This window comes from Notolepis coatsorum, assembly GCF_963971535.1.
Source record: "Notolepis coatsorum genome assembly, chromosome: 5".
Lineage (NCBI taxonomy): Eukaryota > Metazoa > Chordata > Actinopteri > Aulopiformes > Paralepididae > Notolepis > Notolepis coatsorum.
The window spans coordinates 95792062-95816788 of NC_140169.1; the positions used below are offsets into that span (position 1 = coordinate 95792062).

The window sequence follows — 24727 nt, forward strand, 5'->3', positions numbered from 1 at the left end:
AGTCTCCAGCCAATCATCACTGTCATCAGTATCAGTTCCAGAACAGTCTGAAGAGAGGAGCTGGCCATCTGTAGTTGGTTCTAAATCACCAGCTGGATCTAAGTTACTGACTGGTTCTGATAATCCACAGTCCTCTCCATCAGGTTCTGTTTTCATCTGCTCTGTTGAGGTGCTGGCTAGAGGCTCTGTCTCTCTGTTTTCCTCAGTCTGGGTTTGGTTAAACCATGAGGACTGAGGTTTCTCTTCATCATCTTCACTCTTCACAGGGACAGGGTTGAAAGTGAACTTGATACCAGCCTCCTCCAGACCTTGAAGCTGCTCTCCCTCCTGACTGGTCCAGACTTCCTCCTGTTCCTCTTTCATCTGTAGGAGCTCTGGGTCCTCCTGGCTCAGACTGGGGCTCCTCTCTTGCTGCTCAGGGGGAACCTCCTCTTCACAGACAGAGAGCTGTGGGGGGTCTGGAGGGAGGCAGAATAATAACATGAATAGTTGTCATTGCTGTCACCATTGGAAAGCCACCCTATTTTAAGAATTCACACATGTTCTTCCTGTGCCCCAGGACAGTTCAGTCAGTATGTTCTTCCAGTGCCCCAGGACGCTTGTATCCTTTCGGCAACAAACCCTCCCTTCCGCGTTGCTCTGATTGGCCAGCGATCTACGCTCGTTTCGCCCCTACGCCCGCGCGCGCATGCGCATGAGCCGCGATAAGCCCCTCAGGCAAGCAGGAATACTAAACTCGAGTTAACCTAATTTATACAAATAGAAGTATTGATTTCGCCGTAACGAATCATTAAAAAAATATACCGTTAACTGGAATATGTTGTTTCTTTACACATATGTTGGATTATGTAATTGGTTTGTCATGACAAACAATAACAAATCGCGAATTAACCGGTGGTTATCCTATTATATTAACATAGCTACAACAACACACAGTAACGTTAATATAATTACATGCATCATTGTTTACAATGAACGGTGGGGCTAATAGAAAGGACTGGACACGGACAAGTTAAACAGCAATCAATTAATTTAATATAACAGGTAGTTCGAGCTGCATTTTCGTGCCTACAACCACACCACAGCCACAGGGATATTAACCACCGGTTAATTTGCGATTTTTTATTGGTTTGTCATGACAAACAAATTACATAATCCAACATATGTGTAAAGAAACAACATATTCTAGTTAACACTTTAAGGACCAGCCACGAGTTTATACATGTATACAGGCACAACGCAGTATACAAGTAGATTTCTTGAACTGATTTTAATGAAGCTTGTCCATTCTCCATCCAAACCGTAAATACATACACAATACATACAAATGATACCATTAGCAATTGAAAGCCCATCAAAAACGTAGCTAACATCAACCGTCAACATATAACGAAAATCATCATCCATAGCAATCAATACCTTATTGGCTGCGTGCCAGTATAAGTGAACATCGATTGTGTTGTGTCTTTGTCCTTTTCTTGTTATATTGTCTTGTGTTAGACAACTATTTTACTTGCTTGAATTGACCGCAAAGTCAAGACAGCCATCCATCAAGTCATGGCGGGTCTCAAAGAAAGGCGGAAACACGTCACTGGATATTAAGTGGGAAACAAGTCTTGTGAGACTAAATAATTGCACAAGCAAAAAGAAATCATGTGCCACTCATATTATCTATATAAACCCATATGAAATACAATCCTGAGTATTATTATTAATATGCATATTAATTAGCATATTAATAATAATACTCAGGATTGTATTTCATATGGGTTTATATAGATAATATGAGTGGCGCATGATTTCTTTTTCACAAATCACGACTGCAAGTGGTGTAATAATTTTATACAACTGCCACATGCATCCAACCATATTGCTATACAATAAACACACATTAATCAAAGATTTATTGAAAAAACATCCGCCACAAAAAGTAGTTCCCACAACAACAAAAAAGAGAAATTGCCTCCATGTGGAAGCAGCTCGGAAGTGCATCCAACCAACTAACACATCCAACTGTCTTTCAACTAAGACATCCAACCAACTAACACATCCAACTGTCTTGCAACTAAGACATCCAACCAACTAACACATCCAACTGTCTTTCAACTAAGACATCCAACCAACTAACACATCCAACTTTTCATTCGTTTTTTATTATGAAGTTAGCGGTTGTTATTGGAATGATTGATTGATTGATTGAAAATTTTATTACCAGATGCAGAATGGGTACAATACAGTACGGCTCAATACACACAATTGTTAAGGGGATGCAGACCTACTTTATATAGAACTTCATTCTTAGATGCTTCTATAGAAAGTAGGTAAAACAAATTTAAAAGTTTTCTTTGCCCTATAGGGAAAAAAAAGTTTTCTTCGCCCTATTTTTTTATTTATTTTTTTAAACCTACTTTAGAGGGCCTAAACTTAACCATTTGGAAACCAGGTGTACAGTAATAAAATTAGCAATCAATCAATAAATCAATCAATCAATTCAATAGGCGATGCTCACTTAAAACAGCACAGCACTCAGCTGCTTCTATGTCTCTCAGTCCTCCGCCGTTTCAGACAGGAGTGTGTGTGTGTGTGTGTGTGTGTGTGTGTGTGTGTGTGTGTGTGTGTGTGTGTGTGTGTGTGTGTGTGTGTGTGTGTGTGCGTGTGCGTGTCAGACAGTGTACGCGAGTGAGTGAGCTCTGCAGTCAGGGGCAAGGAAGAAATTCTTTAAAAGAAAATTGCAAATAATCGATCAATCAATCCGCGATTTTTCTTTTGTTCCACAATGACTCATGACCCATAGATTACACAATCCAACATTGTATAAGAGACTAAGACATTCGCCGTGACAGAATCGGTTATTATTTAGTCGTTATGACGCTATCAACATATCCATTTGTAAAGATTATTGTCCGCCATCTTGTTTTTGTTTTTAAATCGCATGCGGAGTGATAGTGATTCGGTTGTGGGCGGGTCCTGGGACCAAGAGCGTGGAATTGTGACAGATACATACGTGTAAATTGACTGTTTCAGCCAATCAGAATCGAGATACTTGCATGCCGTTGTATAAATGTCCCTTACCTACTCTTACTAGTTACGCTGCTGGCCAGTATGACTTACTACCATAGTGTCTTTATACCTGTATCACTGTACATGTGAAGTCACAAAGGGGCCCTATTCTGTTCTGATGAATCAGAACACGGCCTGTTCTGTGTTGTGTTATCCCTTAAAAGCCCTATTGTACTTTCAAAAGACCAACTGGTCTTGTTCGACGGCAGCTAAGCAGGAGAAATGAAGGAGAATGGTGTACCGGCATCTGTTTAATTCAAAGTTAAAAGTGTAATTACAATGGTTCTGGTTCAATTAAAATAAAGAATGCTATAATATTTCAAGGTACCGAAGCACTATGCCGCTTGCCCTTCTATAAGAAAGCAGATTAAAGTATGATAGTTGTTGAATTGTCTTTGTTCTCTGTTGATAACAAAGAGGATTCTGTTCTCGTTCCAAAAGCTTGTTGTCCTTGTTCTCCTCTGTTCCTGCTGTCGCTCCGCTGTGTGAAGAGGTGGGTGTCGTCCTGTGTTCCGTTTCAGAGTCTCCTTAAAGTCACAGCACCCCCTTTTTATCACTGAGCCGGGAGTGTCTGTGTGATGTCACAGGAGTGACGTCAAGCAGATGTGTTCCTCCAATCACGGGCCCCCTGAGTTTGAATTCGAAGAAGGGCCGTCCCCTGGAGCCCACTTTGTTTCCAATCAAAGAATAGTTTCACTGTCTATATTTACTTTACAGTTCTGTTTCATAATTCAAGATGTGTATTTTTGAATCGGGGATAACCAGATGAACACATAGATACCATTTTCTACTCAAAACAGCTTTATACTTGACCAGAATCACAGTCTTTTATCATTAATTCCACTTGTATAGTGTCCTAATCATATTCTTTTAACTTACATCAATATCTATTTTATACAGTTATTATTCAGCACGTTAAGTATTTTTCCAATGAAGTTTCAGAAGTGGTTTAATTTCAAACTATGTGATTCTTATTCATAAACATGGCATATTTTATATCATTAGATTCAGAATTGTTACCACAATATAACAGGATCATTTGCAGTTCATTTTAAGCTAATTTAGGTATAGAAACAGACATTTGAAAGTGTACTTGATGTTACTGAGATACTGAATCATAGTCCCTCCTACGGCAGCTGTCTCCACATGTCGTAATCAGACCAGTTTGGGCTGCACCCTGTGTCCCCAGGCCACGGGGCAGGAAATAACGACTTCATGTTATGTGGTCATCTCATTGTTTCAGCTGCTGGCCCACACTTTGTATGTAAATCTACCTCCTGTTGTGCCCCCAAGTCTCTGTAGACACACACACTATCTGAGCTAAATCACTCTAGTTTAATCAGGTTTAAACTATATTTGATTGCCAACCTAATAGGTCGAGTTGAAAATGTAATGCTCTGAGATGCTCTGGAGCAATCTCTCTCTGTCTCTCGGATCAATCAAATCAAATAATTAACACATGTATGTTGTCATTTTAAACAACTCACCATTCATTCATTATGCATCAGCAGCAGCTAAATTAATGTTATAGTTCACAACACAGCAGCGCATTTTGAATCGCTAGCCTATTAATTATCGTCTCAGCAAGCACAGTCAATACTTTTTTCCGTAGCCGCATTTCGCGGAGACAGCTGTGTATAGCGAGAGAGAGAGCGAGAGAGAGAGAGAGAGAGAGAGAGACTCACTGTTTAGTTGAAACGTCCAGGGCAGGAGAGCTTGATAAACGTGTATAATCCACTGTTGATGTATTCCAGACCACTGTCCACTGTCTCCAGACTGCATCCGCCATATAGCTTGTTAGCCAAGTGTTAGCTTGTTAGCACAACACAAGTACATTCCTTTGTCCATTTCCGCTCGAACAGACTGCAAACTACCTGGCGTTCTATCGCCATGCTCTAAGACAAACTCTAACCTTAACCAACTTTGAAAGAGTGCCTAAGCTTAACAGTCTAAAGAACTTGCAGTCACGGCACGCTCTAAGACAAACAGCTGCCTGCATCATTCTCACAACAACACAACTATCTCCACCAACGGACCAACCTAGGAATAACCTAGAATTGGAACATTAGAAATTGGATTCGGCCAATCAGAGATCGTCTCTGTGAAATTCTGCTACGGAAAAAAATACTGGCGTCGGCCAATCAGAGAGCGTCTCCGCGAAATGCGGCTACAGAAATACTTGACGCTACTGGCTAGACCGCTTCAAATCGCGCCCGGATTCCAACATAATAGTCATATTTCAACGCACAACGCGTTATGCACTGATTGGCTGTGACGGATACAGCGATCAAACTGTGACGCGCACTCAGAGCGCTATCGCGTCTAGCCCGGGCCGAGAAATACGAAAAAAAAAAAAAACGTGATGTCACTTCCTGCTCAGGAAAACAAGTGTTTTTTATTTGAGATAATAACGTTATATTGTGCATTGGAAATACAAACATACTTAAAATGAGTAAATATTATTCATTTTAAACATGTTTATATTATTTATAGGGCTATAAAACAAAAAACGAAAAAGTTTTATTTTCTTCTTCTCTGATTTAACAGCAGGTGGGTCGGCGCCCGTGCGCCCCTAGTGGCAGAGCCGCCACTGTGCACCAAGCTGCCTGAAAGCTTTGTGGAGTTTAGGAGTCTTCTCCAGCTTCTTCAGGGGATTCACCTTGCCTTTGCCTTTAAAAGCGCTGGTACAGCAGTAGCGGCTGCTGGATTCTTCTCCACTAGGGGCGCTATACCAAACATTTTGCAAACATGTACAAGGCACGCATTGGCGAATATTATCACCATTGCCATCGATCAATATATGATCACAGTCAGTCAAATGCAACCACGTTTCCAATAGCCCAACACAAACACGCACAGCTCTCTCTCTCTCTCTCTCTCTCTCTCTCTCTCTCTCTCTCTCTCTCCTCTCTCTCTCTCTCTCTCTCTCAGATCGATTCAATAAGAAACACATATGTATATATTGTCATTTTAAACAAGTTACCATTCATTGTCTGAGTGGTTATGCTTCACCCGCGGCGAGATGAGAGAGAGAGAGAGAGAGAGAGAGAGAGAGAGAGAGAGAGAGAGAGAGAGAGAGAGAGAGAGAGAGAGAGAGAGAGAGAGAGAGAGAGAGAGAGAGAGAGAGAGAGAGAGAGAGAGAGAGAGAGAGAGAGAGAGAGACCGAATTAACTCACTGTTTACGTGGTCCACTCACTGTTGTCCCGACTCCCCAGACTGTTGATGTATATCAAGCCGGAGGGCTTGATAAAGTGTATAATCCGCTGTTGATGATGTATATCCAGTCCACTGTCCAGACTGCCATATAGCTTGTTAGCAGTTAGCACCACACAACAAGTAGTTTGATTTCTTTGTCCATTTCCGCGTCGAACAGACTGCAAACTACCTGGCGTTCTATCGCCATGCTCTAAGACAAACTCTAACCTTAACCAACTTTGAAAGAGTGCCTAAGCTTAACCGTCGAAAGAACTTGCAGTCACGCTCTAAGACAAATAGCTGACAACAACAACTCACAACACAACTATCTCTACCTAGAAAACCTAAAATCGGAACAAAAAAAGTGGCGTCGGCCAATCAGAGAGCGTCTCCGCGAAATGCGGCTACGGAAAAAAAACTGACGTCGGCCAATCAGAGAGCGTCTCCGCGAAATGCGGCTACAGAAATTCTTGACGCTGCTGCCTAGACCGCTTCAAATCGCGCCCAGATTCCAACATAATAGTCATATTTCAACGCACAGCGCGTTACGCACTGATTGGCTGCGACGGATACAGCGATCAAACAGTGACGCGCACTCAGAGCGCTATTGCGTCTAGCCCGGGCCGAGAAATACAAAAAAAAAAAAAAAAGTGAGTCACTTCCTGTTCAGGAAAACGAGTATTTTTTATTTTATATATTAACGTTATATTGTGCATTGGAAACACAAACATACTTAAAATGAGTAAATATTATTCATTTTAAACATGTTTATATTATTTATAGGGCTATAAAACTAAAAACAAAACAAAAAATCTTGTTCTTCTCTCATATAACCAGGGCAAGGCCTGAGGGGGGGCGGCGCCCGAGCGCCCCTAGTGGCGAGCCGCCACTGTGGTACAGTCCTCCCCAGTAAAGACGTAGAATCCAAGAAGTGTGCTACAGTAGTCAGGGCCCAGTGATTCCGACAGTTCTGTCACATTTATCAGTGTGCGATGTTTGCCAGAGCCATGGTCAAGGTAGATGGAGAGGTTGATCCTGCTGGCATGGTAGAGGAGGATCATCAGGAGTTACGCTGCTGGCCAGTATGACTTACTACCATAGTGTCTTTATACCTGTATCACTGTACATGTTAATACTATATCTATATCTGTACATAACCCTTACCTACTCTTACTAGTTACTAGGGGTGTAAAGGTACACGTATCCGTACCGAACCGTTTCAGTGTGTACCGTACCATACCGAACGGCTGTGTACCGAACGAATACAACGGTATGTTAACCACTAACGACGATTTCACAATCTAATATAATTATATATATATATTTTTTTACAAGTCGATTATTCATTTCAATATAGAATATTTGTTGACAGCCCTACAAGTACAATTAGTTACTGCACACTACATCACCCCTGAGTGGAACATGGAAAGCCAAACTTTCCCCCCCTGTACCGAAAACCCGTACCGAACCATGCCTTCAAAACCGAGGTACGTACCGAACCGTGGTTTTTGTGTACCGTTACACCCCTAATTTCTAGCAATAAGAATAAATCAAATCAACAATAGATAATATAGAGAAGAAGACAGTATATGGCATATTATTACAGTTAGTACTGTATATCCGTGGCGATCGATTTAGTTCTTATTTATTTAGTTTGCAATGTGTGTGTGTGTAATGCTCATTGAGTCAGGACTATAAATGCAAAAACATAATTGTTAATGATACAAATATTGTCGTATTTATCTTTATTAATAATGATTTAATTCCGAGGATGTCTGTAGAATCAACTTGAACGCAATCACTAACTATTTATCCCAAATGAAGCCTTTTACCAGTTTCATTTTGGGATCAGCCGCAAATTGCTTCCACGCTACCTGTTGAATACGGGGGTCATCTTCACTCTTCACAGGGACAGGGTTGAATGTGAACTTTATGACATCAGCCTCCTCCAGACCTTGAAGCTGCTCTCCCTCCTGACTGGTCCAGAGTTCCTCCTGTTCCTCTTTAATCTGTAGGAGCTCTTCTGGGTCCTCCTGGCTCAGACTGGGGCTCCTCTCTTGCTGCTCAGGGGGAACCTCCTCTTCACAGACAGAGAGCTGTGGGGGGTCTGGAGGGAGGCAGAATAATAACATGAATAGTTGTCATTGCTGTCACCATTGGAAAGCCACCCATTTTAAGAATTCACACATGTTCTTCCTGTGCCCCAGGACAGTTCAGTCAGTATGTTCTTCCAGTGCCCCAGGACGCTTGTATCCTTTCGGCAGCAAACCCTCCCTTCCGCGTTGTTCTGATTGGCCAGCGATCTACGCTCGTTTCGCCCCTGCGCCTGTGCGCGCATGCGCATGAGCCGCGATAAGCCCCTCAGGCAGGCAGGAATACTAAACTCGATGGAAGTATTGATTTCGCCGTAACGAATCATTAAAAAATATATACCGTTAACTGGAATATGTTGTTTCTTTACACATATTTTGGATTATGTAATTGGTTTGTCATGACAAACCAATAAAAAATCGCGAATTAACCGGTGGTTATCCTATTATATTAACATAGCTACAACAACACACAGTAACGTTAATATAATTACATGCATCATTGTTTACAATGAACGGTGGGGCTAATCGAAAGGACTGGACACGGACAAGTTAAACAGCAATCAATTAATTTAATATAACAGGTAGTTCGAGCTGCATTTTCGTGCCTACAACCACACCACAGCCACAGGGATATTAACCACCGGTTAATTCGCGATTTTTTATTGGTTTGTCATGACAAACCAATTACATAATCCAACATATGTGTAAAGAAACAACATATTCCAGTTAACGGTATATTTTTTTAATGATTCGTTACGGCGAAATCAATACTTCGATTTGTATAAATTAGGTTAACTCGAGTTTAGTATTCCTGCCTGCCTGAGGGGCTTATCGCGGCTCATGTGCATGCGCGGTCGTAGGAGCGAAACGAGCGTAGATCGCTGGCCAATCAGAGCAACGCGGAAGGGAGGGTTTGTTGCCGAAAGGATACAAGCCCCCAGGACAGTTCAGTCGGTATGTTCTTCCTGTGCTCCAGGACAGTTCAGTCAGTATGTTCTTCCTGAGGACAGTTCATTCAGTATGTTCTTCCTGTGCCCCAGGACAGTTCAGTCAGTATGTTCTTCCTGTGCCCCAGGACAGTTCAGTCAGTATGTTCTTACTGTGCCCCAGGACAGTTCATTCAGTATGTTCTTCCTGTGCCCCAGGACAGTTCAGTCAGTATGTTCTTCCTGTGCGCCAGGACAGTTCAGTCAGTATGTTCTTCCTGTGCCCCAGGACAGTTCAGTCAGTATGTTCTTCCTGTACCCCAGGATAGTTCAGTCAGTATGTTCTTCCTGTGCCCCAGGATAGTTCAGTCAGTATGTTCCTCCAAACCAATTACATAATCCAACATATGTGTAAAGGCACAACATATTCCAGTTAACGGTATCTTTTTTTAATGATTCGTTACGGCGCAATCAATACTTCCATGCGTTCGGGACCTCCATGTTTTGGGGGTATTCATCAGAAAAATCGGATCCGGGATTCGGCTCCCATCAGTCGGGCAAGAACTGCGGGTTTTCAGCCTCTCTCCTCTCTCCTGGAGCTTAGCGCTCGGCCAATCAGAGAAACGCGGAAGTGCATGTTGGTTGCCTTAAGTGTTCACGCACACAGTACATAAGCTACAGTCTAGACATGTGTATGGCTGGGAGCTTTATACAATTAAACTCTTACACTAAACCAAAATAAAATCAAAACATTACTTAAAACAGAAATGGTAAACTAGCACCACATGCTGAACATAGCAGGAAATGCCACAGTGCATAGAGTTAGCAGGTAAATTAATTTACATTGATAAACATACAATATGCATGGAGACACATACCTGCAGAAGACGCATAAAACAACACCGCTGGAGTCTTCTGGTCACTGCACATCTTGCATACCTCCTACATGTACCAAATTAAACAATTCATTAGTTTCTTCACCATAATAACTCATACCTACATGTACAAAATTAAACAATTCATTCGATTTTTCACCAGAATAATAATAACTCAGAACAGAGAGAATGGAATAAGATAAGATAAGATAAGATAAGATATTCCTTTATTGATCCCCTTGGGGAAATTCAGGCATCATAGCAGCATGGGGGGAGGGGGGGAGGGGTACAGGTAGTAAAACAAAACAGTATACAGGTAGTAAAAGACAACACAGGCAGTGTAAACAATTTGATCAATATGGTCAATATAATTTACTAACTGACTAGCTGAGGAATATTCACATTATTCACAGTGTCACATGAGGTGCAGTATGCAAGAGGTGGTGTTATAATAATTTACTATCTACTGAGTATACATTAATCAAAGTACCAGGGTAGTCTACTTTGTCCCCCTTGGGTTCCTATAAGTCCCAGGTCAATGTCTGGTAGCAGTCGCTGTCGCTGCCCCCTGTTGTGGGGCCTGGAGGCTGCTAGTCGCTGCCCACTGTTGTGGAGCCTGATGGCCGCTGGTATGAAGGACTGTCCGAGGCGGTTAGTTGAGTGTCGGGGGGGGATGAGTCTGTGGCTGAACGAGCTTCTCATCTTGACTAGCTCGTCGTAGAGGGGGTGGTAGGGGTTCTCCATGATGGCATCCAGCTTCCTTATCATCCCCCTCTCTACCATCACCTCAAGTCTAGGTAGCTCGACTCCCACCACGGAGCTAGCCTTCCTCACCAGCTTGTTGAGCTTGTTGGTGTCCCTTGAGTTGATGTAGCCTCCCCAGCATGCCACAGCATAGAAGAGGATGCTGGCCACAACAGACTGGTAAAAAGACTGCAGCAGTTTGTTGCACACATTGAAGGACCTGAGTCTCCTCAGGAAGAACAGCCTGCTCTGTCCCTTCCTGTAGAGGGCCTCTGTGTTGTCCGACCAGTCCAGTTTATTGTTCAGGTGTACCCCAAGGAACTTGTATGAGTCCACCATCTCCACATCCACCCCTCGGATGGAGATGGGAATCGGGGGGGGCCTCTTCTTGCCCCTCCGGAAGTCCACCACCAGCTCCTTGGTCTTACTGGTGTTGAGTTGGAGGTGGTTGCTGTCGCTCCACCCCACGAAGCTCTCCACCAGGGCTCTGTACTCCTCCTCATCATCGTCGGTGATGTAGCTTACGATGGAGGAGTCGTCTGAGAACTTCTGCAGGTGGCACCCGCTGGAGTTGCGGCAGAAGTCTGAGGTGTAGAGGGTGAAGAGGAAGGGTGACAGCACAGTTCCCTGGGGGGCGCCGGTGTTGCTCACCAGTACGTCAGACTGACTGTCCTTTAGTCTGACGTACTGTGGCCTCTCAGTGAGGTAGTCCTTGATCCAGGCCACCAAGCCGTGCTCCAGCTGCATCGCAGAGAGCTTCTCCGCTAGCAGTGACGGCTGGATGGTGTTGAAGGCGCTGGAGAAATCAAAGAACATGATCCTCACTGAGCTGCGCGGCTTTTCCAGGTGCGTGTACGCTCTGTGGAGCATGTAGATGATGGCATCCTCCACCCCGATGTTTGCCTGGTATGCAAACTGCAGGGGGTCGAGGGAGTCACGCACCAGGGGCTTGAGGTGTTGCAGGACCAGTCTCTCAAACGTCTTCATGACGTGTGACGTCAGAGCGACTGGCCTGTAGTCGTTGGGGGTGCTGGGACGTCCCTTCTTGGGCACCGGGACAATGCAGGAGGTCTTCCAGAGCTGGGGCACCCTCTCCAGCCTCAGGGAGAGGTTGAAAAGATGCTGGAGCGGTGCTGCCAGCTGCTCTGCACATGCCTTGAGCACCCTGGGATTGGTGTTGTCCGGTCCTCTGGCCTTGTTTACATTAATTTTGGAGAGCTGCCTACTGACCTGACTGGTTGTGATCGTCAGGGTTGGGGGTGGTGGGCAGTCTGCTGGTGTTGGGGGTGGGGTGCCGTTGCTGATGGGTGTGGGGGGGTGGGGGGTGGGGGGGCTGCTTTGTAGGTGTGATCTGGTGCTGGCGTCGATGGGTGGGGGGAGGGGTGTGGGGAGGCCACTCTGGTCAAAGCGGTTGAAAAACGTGTTGAACTCGTTTGCACGCTCTGGAGGGCCCTCCACAGCTGTTCCCTGCTGTTTGAAACCAGTGATCTTCCTAACCCCCGCCCACACCTCCCTGGTGTTGTTGGCCTGTAGTCTGCCCTCCAGCCTGTCCTTGTAGCTGACCTTGGCTGCCCTTAGCTCTTTTTTGAGCTCCCTTTGGACAGCCCTGGCCTGCTCAGTGTCCCCTGCCATGAAGGCCCTCTTTTTCCTGTTTAGCAGGTGTTTAATGTCCTTGCTAATCCAGGGTTTATTGTTTGAGAAGCAGCGTACCCTCTTTGTGGGTACGATGCTCTCCTCACAGAACCTGATGTAGTCTGTGATGCAGTGGGATAGTCCATCAATGTCATCACCGTAAGCCCTCTCAAACATATCCCAGAATCTGCATGGAATGGCCGTAGCAATCATTGTGACATTTAACCTACCTATACAACTAGAACTAGTGGTCAAATGAGCACAAATGCCATAAAACCATGTAATAAAACGAACATTAAGCATTATGTATTACAAGTTAAAACTTAAATGAGTTACATTTAGCAGAAACGAGTGAAATAAGGAGCTATATTTCTAACTGAAGCACCTCCCCTCAGCAGAGAGCGGCAACACAACCGGGACGCTTGAAGTCTTTTTACAACGCATTGCCAGCGCGATATGCAATGAGGTGGTGTGACAGGATCTCACTGCCACCTAGTGGTAGCTGTTGTTACTGTATGTACTGTGTGGATTGATTGAATTGATTGATTGAAAACTTTATTAACAGATTGCTGAATGGGTACAATACAGTACAGCTCAATACACACAATTGTTAAGGGGATGCAGACCAGAGAAAGACTTTCGTCTTGTTTACATCGGGGTCCCCCATTTTCAATTCATCAGGATATGACATACATGACAGACAGTACATCTATACATTTATGACATACCAGACTTGAAAATACAGTACTGTTTGTGATACAAAAGAGTCCAGAAAAGAGAGTATACATTTGACGTAAAAACTGTACATTGGAGGTGGTGGGGTGGGTGGGGGGGGGGGGGGGGGGGGGATAACACTGTACAACTGTACAAGCAAAACTGTACATTGGAATATTGACAAAACCATACTTGGTAATTTACTGTACATTGGATGGGGTTGGGTTAGGACATTTACAGGGGCCAGTTTCGAATTGCAGTCTCCCGTAGGTGTTCTTTGAGAGTGGTTTTGAAAGTGGGTAGTGATTCACATTCCTTTACTGCTTTGGGTAGGACGTTCCACATTGATGTGGCATAATTGCAAAACGTGTTTAGTCCCTTGTTTGAGCCGAATCTGGGTTTAACATGATTTGTGGAGCTCCCTCTGGTATACGACGCAGTATACAAGTAGATTTCTTGAACTGATTTTAATGAAACTTGTCCATTCTCCATCCAAACTGTAAATACATACACAATACATACAAATGATACCATTAGCAATTGAAAGCCCATAAAAAATGTAGCTAACATCAACCGTCAACATATAACGAAAATCATCATCCATAGCAATCAATACCTTATTGGCTGCGTGCCAGTATAAGAGAACATCGATTGTGTTGTGTCTTTGTCCTTTTTCTTGTTATATTGTCTTGTGTTAGAGAACTATTTTACTTGCTTGAATTGACCGCAAAGTCAAGACAGCCATCCATAAAGTCATGGCGGGTCTCAAAGAAAGGCGGAAACACGTCACCGGATATTAAGTGGGAAACAAGTCTTGTGAGACTAAATAATTGCACAAGCAAAAAGAAATCATGCGCCACTCATATTATCTATATAAACCCATATGAAATCCAATCCTGAGTATTATTATTAATATGCAAAAATAAACGTATAAAATTGTAAGCGAATATAACTATATTAACCAACTGTTAACCATAGCTGCATTTACATATATCCACATCTGTCTGTACATACCTGCATATAATCCTTTGTATATCTGTAGATACTAGCCTCTATCTATCTATACATTTTGTACATGTCCCTTACCTACTCTTACTAGTTACGCTGCTGGCCAGTATGACTTACTACCATAGTGCCTTTATACCTGTATCAGTTCAGTTCAGTTCAGAGTTTTTATTTGCCACATGGAATAATACAATCATAGTTTCTTCATTAAAAAATCATAAATAGCCATTCCATGGACAAAAGGAGCAGGAAGAAGAATAAATCTTATAATTACCTGCCCCTTATTCCTAAACTGTACATGTTAATACTATATCTATATCTGTACATAGCCCTTACCTACTCTTACTAGTTACTAGGGGTGTAAAGGTACACGTATCCGTACCGAACCGTTTCAGTGTGTACCATACCGTACCGAACGGCTGTGTACCGAACGAATACAACGGTATGTTAACCACTAACGACTGTTTTTTTCACAATCTAATATAATTTTTTTTTTTTTTTTTTTACAAGTTGATTATTAATTTCAATATAGAATATTTGTTGACAGCCCTACAAGTACAATTAGTTACTGCACACTACATCACCCCTGAGTGGAACATGGAAAGCCAAACTTTCCCCCACTGTACCAAACCGTGACTTCAAAACCGAGGTACGTACCGAACCGTGGTTTTTGTGTACCGTTACACCCCTAATTTCTAGCAATAAGAATAAATCAAATCAACAATAAATAATATAGAGAAGAAGACAGTATATGGCATATTATTACAGTTAGTACTGTATATCCGTGGCGATCGATTTAGTTCTTATTTATTTAGTTTGCAATGTGTGTGTGTGTAATGCTCATGATGCCTCATTGAGTCAGGACTATAAATGCAAAACGTAATTGTTAATGATACAAATATTGTCGTATTTATCTCTATTAATAATGATTTAATTCCGAGGATGTCTGTAGAATCGACTTGAACGCAATCACTAACTATTTAACCCAAATGAAGCCTTTTACCAGTTTCATTTTGAGATCAGCCGCAAATCGCTTCCACGCTACCTGTTGAATACGGGGGTCAGCACGGACCAGATGCAATGCTGAGCCTCTCGCTGTTTTGCACGCGGACCTCGCCTTATAAGGAGCTGGCGGGGCGTGTCTGTATGCAAATTCAGGTGTACGAGAACGCGCTTCCAGTTTAACCTCTTAACCCTTTCACTGCCGCGCTACCAACCGGTTAACCCTTTTCACTGCGACAATACACAGAAGGTTAACCATGACACTGCCACCAGACAGCCGGTTAACCCTTTCACTGCCACACGACAGAAGGTTAACCCTTTACTATCACACAACCAACGGCGATTCTGTGTATCGTATATACGGTACGTCACGCCCAGCTCCTACCTCTCAGCTGGAACCCAAAAACAGGAATATGGCAACAAGTCAACACAAGGAGCAAATATTTTATTTCCGTGTGTTCAAACCTCTATTACATTAGCATTGAAAGTGATTTTTCTTTATTGTGTAAGAAACTTCTGAATGTTACCATTCAAAATCTCAATGTGGTTTTTCCAATAAAAAGAGACCAGACTCATGCATGTGCTATAAGTTTAAAGTATAATAAATCGCAAATTACTTTGGGTATGCAATCGTCAGGCGTTTTATGCAAAATGTGGGGTAAGCTTAAGGGGTTAAGGATGAGTGACGTTTTTCATTCATGGGAACCCAGCTCAGCTGCATTGATTTTGGCGACTTACGGAGACCGTTTCACGCGTTCAGGAATCCGGAGGAGGATTTTTGTAAATTTGTTAGTACAACATTTTTATCAAGATATGTACAAAGGTACTTACTGTGATGATTGTAGTTTTGTTCCTTTGTGTTTTATTGTATAGTGTGTAGTGGGTCTGTTTCTTTTCCCCGGCTTCCCCCTCCCTTCTCTGTTAGCTCCTCTCCTACAGCATGACAGGGGGCGTGGCCAGGGGTGCAGTGCTGGGCAAACGCGGTCAAATGGCGTTTGGCCTTCGTCACTGATGCCGAAGTGCGCGCATCCTATTATTATGCAAAGTCTAGGTGATAAAATGACTCGTCGCGCCACTTATCACCTAGACTTTGCATAATAATAGGATACCGACAACCAAATACAAGCCCTGTAGGTGTGGTGGGGGGTTGCTTGATCTCCCGACTTCACTGGAAGGATGAGACAAGGTGTATCATCTGTTTTGTGCGCAACAGAGGGAACATGTATGCGCGGGAGCGCGCTTGCGAGGGCGTTTGGCCTTCTAAGGTTGACGCTATAGCAAATTTTCCACTGCCACCCACCATCAAGGCTTTGCAAGAGTTCCTTGGCATGGTACATTTTTACCATCGGTTTGTCCCCCGGGCTGCTCAGCTAATGCGACCTCTGTACGAGGCTCTCAGGGGTAAAATCGCCAAACATGTGGTGGACTGGACGGACGAGAGATGCAAGGCGTTTATCGATACTAAAACCGCCCTGGCCAATGCAACCAGGCTGGCACACCCACTTCCCAACGCCCCTGTTGCCATCACCACTGATGCTTCAGACTATGCTGTTGGAGCGGTATACGAACAGTGGGTGAGTGGGGCTTGGCAGCCACTGGCGTTTTTTAGCCGACAGCTTCGACCTAATGAGTGCAAATATAGCACTTTTGATAGGGAGCTCCTCGCCCTCTATCTGGCCGTACGGCATTTCCGTTCCCTGCTGGAGGCTTATTCGTTCACGGCGTTTGTAGACCACAAGCCACTCACTTTTGCTATGGCTAAAGTGAGTGAGCCATGGTCTGCCCGTCAGCAGAGGCATCTGTCATATATCTCGGAGTTTACTACGGATATTCAGCACGTCGCAGGCAGGGACAATCTAGTGGCAGACTGTCTCTCTCTGGCCTTGGTCGGGGCCGTCCATGTTGGTTTAGAGTACTATGCATGCATGGCCTCAGACCAGGTTTCCGACCTGGATGTTCAGGCCTACAGGACGGCCATCACAGCACTCAGGCTGGAGGATGTGGCATTTAATGAGGCTAACGGCACACTCCTGTGCGACGTTTCCACGGGACGGCCGTGACCGGTGGTGCCCAGCAGTTGGAGACGTCATGTTTTTGACATCATACATGGTCTCTCTCACCCCCGAAACAGGGCATCTCAAAAACAGGTGGCAGCCAAGTTCATTTGGCACGGGCTGAAAAAAGATGTGAGCGGGTGGGTTAAGACCTGTGTGATGTGCCAGCGCGCTAAGGTACACCGCCACATTAAAGCTCCTTTGGCCCAGTTCTCCGTGCCCGAAAGGAGGTTTGACCATGTGAATGTGGACCTGGTGGGTCCATTGCCCCCATCGCATGGTTTCACATACCTCCTCACGATGGTGGACAGAACCACTCGGTTCCGCTGTCACAACGTCCACTGATGTGGCTCGGGCGTTTATATATACGTGGGTGGCCCGGTTCTGTGCTCCGTCTGACCTTTCGTCGGACCGCGGACCTCAGTTCACCTCTGAGCTTTGGTCCGAGATTGCCAGAAACGTAGGCGTAAGACTGCACCGCACTACCGCTTATCACCCGCAGGCTAACGGTTTGTGTGAGCGGTTTCACCGGTCCATGAAGGCCTCTCTCCGAGCTACCCTTAGCGATGGTAGTTGGGTCGACAGGCTCCCGTGGGTCATGTTGGGTCTCAGGACCGCCCCCAAGGAGGATCTCCAGTCATCGTCGGCTGAGCTGGTCTACGGCCAACCGCTGCGGGTCCCCGGGGAGTTTTTACCTGACACCACAGACCCCTGGTCTGCGACCCAGCAGCGCGTTTCAAACTTGGAGAACGCTAGGGCATTTGTGCCGGTCCCCACCTCTCAGCATGGTTTGCCACAGACTCGTGTTCCACCCGGCCTCCAGGCGACGGAATATGTGTTCATACGGCACGATGCCCACCGCGGGTCCTTTCAACCCCCCTACGATGGCCCGTTTCGGGTCCTACAGACGGGAAGTAAGACCTTCATGGTGGACATTGGCGGTAAACCGGAACATGTCTCGGTGAACCGGCTTAAGCCAGCTCACTTGGATGTGGATCACCCCGTGGCACTTGCTCAGCCCCCGCGGTGGGGGCGACCTCCCCGTGTTAAACCTCGTCACCCTAAATCACTTTTTGAAAATATGAGTCCCTCACCGCCCAATAGTAGTCCCACAGTAGCTCATATGCCGGCTCCAGTTGTTCGGAGCCGTTATGGTCGGGAGGTCCGTCTAATGACCCGTTTTGTGAGTTAGTAGGGTGAATTCTGGGGGGACATATGTAGTGGGCACTTACATGGACACTTACATGGACTGGACATAATCCACCTACACTGTCACTTTAAGGACACGGGGCATTGTGGGTAGCTAGAGCGGCCATATGAACGCTTGGCTTGGTTTGTTGTGGTATCCACGCTATGCTAATAAATGATGCACACTGATGTGTGGTCAAAGAAACGTCACTCTCTTTGGTCATGATTTCCCGTCTCCTACAACGGAATCTATATATTTTCCTGAAAAACGAGGGCTTTTCAAAATGCTATAAAACAAAAATGAACCGATTAAAAAGCAGATTAGACACATAGCCATAATTTAAGACAGAGATTATGCGTTCACAACACTATCATTGAAGTGGGTCCTGGCATTTAACCATGTTTCCCATGTTAATGGCCGGGCACTGAAAGTGTTAAAAGGAAATGTATTTTATTTTCATTAGTATTCCGGGTATTTTACTTAGGAAAAATGGCCACTTCCGCCTGCGGCTCACTCTTTTTCGAAAAAGAAGTCTCCTGCCATACCCAGATAGCAAAAAGTGATTGAATCAACATTGTGTTTTTGTCAGGCTGAAGATTGGAATCAACATTGATGTCAGACATAGAAAATAACATTGAGAGTGCTCGCTATGATCAACATGGAAAGAACATTACATTTTCAATCAATGCTGACAATGAATCAACCAGTGGCGGCTCGCCACCGGGGGCGCTAGGGCGCCGACCCACCTGTTAAATGAGAGAAGAAGAAAAAAAACTTTTTTGTTTTTTGTTTTATAGCCCTATAAATAATATAAACATGTTTAAAATTAATAATATTTACTCATTTTAAGTATGTTTGTGTTTCCAATGCACAATATAACTTAATTTTACAAAGATTAATAATAGTTTTCCTGAACAGGAAGTGACGATTCTGTCTGATATAGACCTTTTCATTACCGTAGCCGCAGGCATTTCTCCTCGCCGTATTTCTCTCTGGGCTAGGCGCAATTGCGCCTGGAGTGCGCGTGCCCGCCGTGCACTGGTTCATCGCTGTAATTTCACAGCAATGGTAGTAATTTCACAACTTCAAATTGTAAGAAATTACTGTGATATTACATCATTTTGTTGTATATGCATTACAACAATTTTCTGTAAATTTACATTACAATATGTACTGTGAAAAGTAATGCAAAAGAGTTGCCAACAATTTACTGTGATTGAATGTACAATGTTGGCAAGTCTTTTGCGTTACTTTTCACAGTACATATACCAACCGAGCAATTCCATAAAACAAAATATAACAACGAGTGAGACAATAAATATGAAACACAAGTGCATATTTGGCCACTAACAGGGTTTTTTATGAGGCACAGATAATGTTAATGAAGTATTCTGAGTCTGAGCAGACAGAAACCCATCTTACCTTCAGCAAAATATTCCTTTGTGCTGAGGACCCACAATGCAACACAACAACTTCAAGCTAAAATGCATCACATACAAAACGAAATAAAATATAGAGCCATGGCTGTGTCCCAAGTTTAACACAATTGAACTATAATAAAGTATTTGTTAACACTGGTTACAACAATGCTTATGCAACTATTAAAAGGGTACATTTTAATTGCGAAACAAAATGGCGGACCAACGTTAGCTAGCATGCTAGCTACTGTAATAATATGCAATACTATTTGCTAAAACAATATGCAATATCAGCGCTACACGTTGTAACCATGTAATTTCAATGTTGGTCATTTCAGCATTGAAAAACAATCATCTATACTAAATTGATTCAACAACAGTTGTATCTGTAAAACATCACTGGCGGGTATGTCATATGACCGCCAGACACTTATGGACCTAAACTCCGGACTCAAAGAGGAGTTTGGAGACACTTTATGCCCAGAATGGCTAACAGAAATCAAGCGGGAGAACGGCAACAAAGGAAACGGCAGAAAGAGGCATAGAGGAAGACGAGGAGGTATCAGGCTTAGATTAAAAAGATCTGCTTACCGTCCAGCAATTCCATCCATCTTTCTGGCGAATGCACGTTCGTTGGAGGGAAGGATGGACGACTTGAGAGCGAGGGTCCGATTCCAACGGGAGATGAGAGACGTTAACATCATGTGTTTCACGGAGACATGGCTCAAGCCAGCGACGCCGGACAGCAGCGTCTCTCCATCGGACAACTTCACCGTCCTGAGAGCAGATCGCACGGCAGCCTCTGGGAAGAGCATCGGAGGTGGGGTCTGCATCCTCACGAACAATCTCTGGGTTAATCCCAAAGAAGAACATGTCTTCTCAAGTTCATGCTCCCCAGATATGGAACATCTCTCAATCCTGTGCCGTCCGTTCCACCTACCCCGTGAGTTTACCACGGTCATCATGTCCGTCGTATATATCCCCCCACAGGCAAATACTGGCAAAGCGCTGGTGGAATTACACGACCACCTCAACAGACAACAGATCAAGCATCCGGAAGCCGCAATGATAGTGGCTGGTGATTTCAACCAGGCGAATCTGAAGAAAGTGATGCCGTCCTTTTTTCAGCACATCGCCTGCTCCACGAGGGGGAGGAACACACTCGACCATTGTTACACCCCGTTCAGAGCCGGCTACAAAGCTGTAGCGGCTCCGCCATTGATGGGTGCTGCAAGCGCGAGCGATCACGACTAAATTTTTTTAATCCCTGCATACAAACAAAGATCACGTGACGCCGTCGTGTCACGTGAGACAAAAAAAGTGGTCTGACGAATCAGAGGCCACGCTCCAGGACGTGCTCGCAGACACGGACTGGGACATGTTTAAAGGAAGCGCCAGTGACGTCAGCGAGTACGCTGATACCGTTGTGAGCTACATAACAACAGTAGCTGACGGTATTGTCCTCACGAAAAAGGTGCGGGTTTTCCCAAACCAGAAACCTTGGGTGGACAGCACTATTAGAGCAGCCCTGAACTCTCGCACCACGGCTTATAACCTGGGCAGAGAGTCAGGAAATATGGAAGAGTACAAGGCTTCAGTCTACACTCTGCGCAAGGCTGTTAAACTTGCTAAGAGGACATATGCTGATAAACTGGAGACACAAATGGCACAAAATGACACAAGAGGCTTGTGGCGGGGACTGAAGACAATAACTGACTACAAAGTCAGCGCCCCCTCAATGGGGAGCGACGACGCCTCTCTCGCGGACAAACTCAACTCCTTCTACGCTCGGTTCGGTGTAGACAGTGTTGCCGCTAGCCCTCTGGCTAGTGACGTCACTGGCGCACTGGCTGTTGTGGAGGGGGGGGGGGGGGCAACCGTGGGGGGGCGGGGGCGCTCTCTCGTTGTCGGAACACAGTGTGAGAAGAGCATTTATGCAGGTGAACACCAGGAAGGCTGCTGGCCCAGATGGTATAACAGGATGCATACTTAAGTCCTGTGCCAACCAGCTTGCCCCGGTGTTCACCGCCATATTTAATCAATCCCTGGCGGAGTCAGTGGTCCCTGCCTGCTTCAAGATGTCTACCATCATCCATGTACCGAAGAAACCCTCCCCAACATGTCCAAATGACTACAGACCGGTGGCACTCACCTCTGTGGTCATGAAATGTTTCGAGAGGCTGGTCAAGGACCACATTCGTGCCTCCCTCCCCAGTGATATGGACCCTATGCAATTTGCATACAGGACAAACAGGTCCACTGACGACGCGGTCTCCCAGGTACTGCACAGCACTCTCTCCCACCTTGACCGTCAGAAGGGGGGCTATGTGAGACTGTTGTTCATTGACTACAGCTCAGCGTTCAACACCATAGTCCCCACTGGTGGACAAGCTGATCGAGCTAGGTCTGAGCTCCGCCCTGAGCGCCTGGGTACTGGACTTTCTGAGTGAAAGACCCCAGGCGGTCAGGGTGGGGGGTCAGACCTCCAACACCATCACCCTGAGCATCGGGTCCCCCCAGGGCTGTGTTCTAAGCCCCCTGCTGTACTCACTCTACACACACGATTGTGTGGCCAAGTTCAGCTCCAACTCCATAGTGAAGTTCGCAGACGACACGGTGGTGGTGGGGCTGATCTCGGACAACGACGAGAAGGCCTACCGGGAGGAGGTTGAGGTACTGGAACGCTGGTGCCAGGACAACAGCCTGCTCCTGAACATTGGTAAAACCAAGGAGCTGATCGTGGATTATAGGAGAGGACAGCAGGAGACACACACACCACTGATGATTAACGGGGCTACCGTGGACAGGGTGAGCAGCTTTAAGTACCTGGGGGACCACATCTCAGAGGATCTGACATGGTCAACACACATAGACACAGTAGTAAAGAAAGCGAAGCAGCGCCTCTACCACCTGAGACAGTTAAGGAAGTTCAGAGTATCGGGGAAGATACTCCAGTCCTTCTACTCAGGAGCTGTAGAGAGCATCTTGACCGGAAACATCACTGCCTGGTATGGAAACAGCACGGCACAGGACAAGAAGGCCCTACAGAGAGTGGTGCGCTCAGCCGAGCGTACCACGGGTATTGCGCTACCTCCCCTGCAGGTTCTATACAACAAGAGGTGCAAATCCAGAGCCTGCAGAATAATGAAAGACCCCCACCACCCCAATAACAGCCTGTTCCAGCTGCTGAGGTCAGGCAGACGCCTGCGAACCCCAGCTACTAGGACGGAGAGGCTTAGGCTCAGCTTCTTCCCCCAGGCCATCAGAGCCTTGAACAATGAACATTGAGTGCCACAGAAACTGAACTATCCACACACAAGCACACACAAGCACACACACACGAGACGCACACTGTGCACGCTCACACACTAGCAGCCACTTTAACACTTTAACACGAGCGGGCACACATTCATGCCGCACACACGCACACTTATGGCCAAGAGGAAAGGCCACTTTAAATTAGTATAACAACAGGAACAGTGTATTGCACTACTAAAGCTACCTAGCATGTCCTATATGCTCTGTAAATACTATGTACAGATACCGAGATGTCACACCATGTTACCTGTTACCTGTTTATTGCACAATGTTGTTTTTTTATTGGACTCTATTATATGTTGTACCACTGTATTTTATTGGATTCTATTATATGTTGTACCACTGTATTGCACATTGTCGCGGGCAAGACCACCCGCATTTCATTGTATACTTGTATGCCGTGACAATTAAAACTCTTGACTGGACTTGACTTGAAATATTGAATCAACATAGCTTTTTCAACCTCAACCAAAAATAACCAATCTGACCAAAATCCAACATTTAATTAATGTCTTTTGCTATCTATGCTCCCCTTCGCATAATTCACTCACAGCTCGGGCTGTGGTTGTGGTAGAGACATGATCATAATCACGTTTTTTATGCACCTGAGTCTCCCGAACACGTAGAGACAGTGTGCATACGCTGAGCTATGGTAACTTTCACGCACCTACCTCCTAGCAGTGAATGCCTTGCACCTGGAAAATGTGTTAGGTGGGGGAGGGTTAGGTGGTAAAGGCCAGTGGGTATTTGTAGTTCTGCATGCATCTTAAGAGAACAGCCAACAGCCCCTTTGAAGCTCTGTAGCTCAAAACGGGCTATTTTCCGTGCCTGGTCACATCTACCATCGTCCCTCTGCCAAAGGCCTCCACAGTGTCCTGGCTCAATGACTATCGACCAATCACTCTCACCATAATTGTGACAAAGTGTTTTGAGAGGCTGGTTATGAGCAGCATAAAAAGGTCCATTGACATAACAGCTGACCCCCACCCGTATGACTACAGGCCAAACCGCTCCACAGCTGACACCATCGTAGATAATCCAATGTACAGTTACCCCCCCGATAATCCAATGTACAGTTACCCAGCCGCCTACCCAACCCACCCCACCCAACCAACCACCTCCAATGTACAGTTTCCCCCCCGACCACCCCACCCCACCATCATCAACAACACTGTATCCTCCACCATCATCCTCAACACTGGCTCCCCCCAGGGCTGTGTCCTTAGCCCACTGCTTTACACCCTGTTCACACACGACTGCAGAGCCCACTATGACAGCAATCTCATAGTGAAGTTTGCGGATGACACAGCAGTGGTGGGGCTCATCACAAATGGGGATGAGCCGGCATACTGGAAGGAGGTAGATGGACTGGAACTGTGGTGCAAGGAGAAGAATCTCATCCTCAATGTCAATAAACCAAAGAGATGATTGTGGACTTCTGCACGACTAGCACGGCCCCTCCCCCTCTCTACATCGATGGCACAGCTGTCGAGGTGGCTCCC

General features: G+C 45.3%; 1 protein-coding gene across 1 annotated transcript in view; it reads left to right on the forward strand.

Moving 5' to 3' along the window:
- Nucleotides 1-24727, forward strand: part of LOC311227950 (exostosin-1) — a gene marked incomplete at both ends in the record, with an annotated part of 687742 nt that overhangs the window by 648584 nt on the left and 14431 nt on the right. The gene's annotated exons all lie outside the window — the stretch shown is intronic.